The sequence below is a fragment of the Trichechus manatus genome, unplaced genomic scaffold (genome assembly GCF_000243295.1).
Source record: "Trichechus manatus latirostris isolate Lorelei unplaced genomic scaffold, TriManLat1.0 scaffold00090, whole genome shotgun sequence".
NCBI classification, from domain to species: domain Eukaryota; kingdom Metazoa; phylum Chordata; class Mammalia; order Sirenia; family Trichechidae; genus Trichechus; species Trichechus manatus.
The window spans coordinates 2,314,389-2,316,252 of NW_004444026.1; positions in this window are offsets into that span (position 1 = coordinate 2,314,389).

Below are 1,864 nucleotides of genomic sequence, written 5' to 3' on the forward strand. Positions count from 1 at the left end.
ATTTGAAGAGGGGTCTTAGCAGGCTTACGGATCAAGGTGTACCTTCCATCTCTAGGCAAAAGCACTTACTGAATTCTGCCCTGTGGTATGCAGAAAACTTATGCTGTATGTCTTTTCCATAGGACTGTAAGCTCCTGAAGGCAAACAGCATTTCTTTGTTGTCTATAGTAATGTGATTGAAGCCATTCATTCCCTCGTTCATTCATCTCAATATTCAAACTATCATTTACTCTGCATCTACCTACTGTGTCCTAGGCGGGGGAGATGAAAACATAAGTGTGGTCCCTGCTTGCAAGAAGCCCACTGTGCAGGAGGAAAGATGGACGCATAAGGAGGGTGAGCAGTATCCCAGTGGACACACAAACAAGTTCCCCCTTTGCTCCTTCTTCTCCCTGCTGCTCATACCTGGCACAGTGCCCAGCACTCAATAGGCAAAATCATGGCTGCTGAATTAATAGCCGCTGCCAGTTCCATGAATTTCCACATTCTTTTTATTTTAGGAGGCCTGTGGTAGGCCAGGGATGTCCATATTGCTCTCTTAAAGCTCTATTTTTGGGGCTAGGCATCTTGGGACGAGATATGGGCTGTTCCATGAGGGCAGTTCCCTCAGGAACAGAGTAGCAGGAACTATTCAGGCTGAATCAGGCAAAGAGTCTATGAGGAACGCCATGTCTGGACCACAGAAGACCAGAAGCTCCCAGCACCCGAACATGCCTACTGAGCAGTAAAGGGGGCAGGAACAGTCATGCTTATACACTTCTGTGGGGGCAGGAGCAAGAAGCTGTGAGTTCCACCCGCCCACCAGCTTCCAGCCTACCTGCCCCTCCCAGCTCACGGGGACTCTACCCGCTGCACCTACCCTCTTGGTGACAATGTTGCCCTTTTCATCCGTGAATTGTTCCTCTGTCACCTGCTCGCCTGGAATATTCTGAAGCTCGTTCCCCTGGAGTTAGAGAAAGGAAGAAAAACTGAGGTTGATCAGTGGTAGTTTGGGAATAAGAGGGAGAGGAAGTAAAATAGCAGGAGTGGCAGTAGCAGCAATGGCCTCAGTCCAATAAATCCCCGCCATCACAGGGAACTCCAACTCAGCAAGGAGCGGCAGCCAACCCAACGGTTCACTGAGCGTCAGAGGCGCCTGAAGACAGGATGGAGCCTAGAGCTTGCGGGAGCTTTGTGCTCTCCATCCTCACAAGAGCCCCGAGGAGTGGGCAAAACTGGGACTACCGTACACGATTTACAGAGGAGGACCTGAGAGAGGAAAGGAGGCACCTAATTTATGTTTCTATAGCACTTTACAGCTTAGAAAGCCCTCCCACATACACGGTTGCCCTGCATGTGACTGGCCTGCCATCCCGAAGCTGCAAGACAAGCACAGGACTCCTAACTCCCAGAACCAGCTTTCTCTGTCGTCATATGGTGCTGGGGGAGCTGAGCGCTGAACACAGCTCTGGCTCTCTGTGCAGGACCCGATCCACCAAGGCCTTTCCACTCCTTCTCATCCAACATGTGTCCTGACTTGGAGTCTAGCACTTTCCTCCACTCTTCCCCACGCCCAGCACAGCACTCTTCCCTCTCTGCGGCCCCCCGGCAGCTCCGCCTCTAGCCTAGTCCTGCCGCCTGCCTTGCGTTTACCTTCAAGAAGACCCGACGCCGGACCACCCTGGTGGAGATGGTCTCCTCGTCGTCACTCAGGCCCTCACTCTCCCCCAGCTCCTTGTCCAGCTCCTGGTGGATGTGCTTCAGCACAAAGCTCAGGGAGCCTTTGACAATGTGCATCACGTTCTGACAGCTGACCAGGAAAAAGCCCAGGAGCACTAGTGTGACCAGGAGCTGGATGATGAAAGTCCACATCCTCACCTCCTCC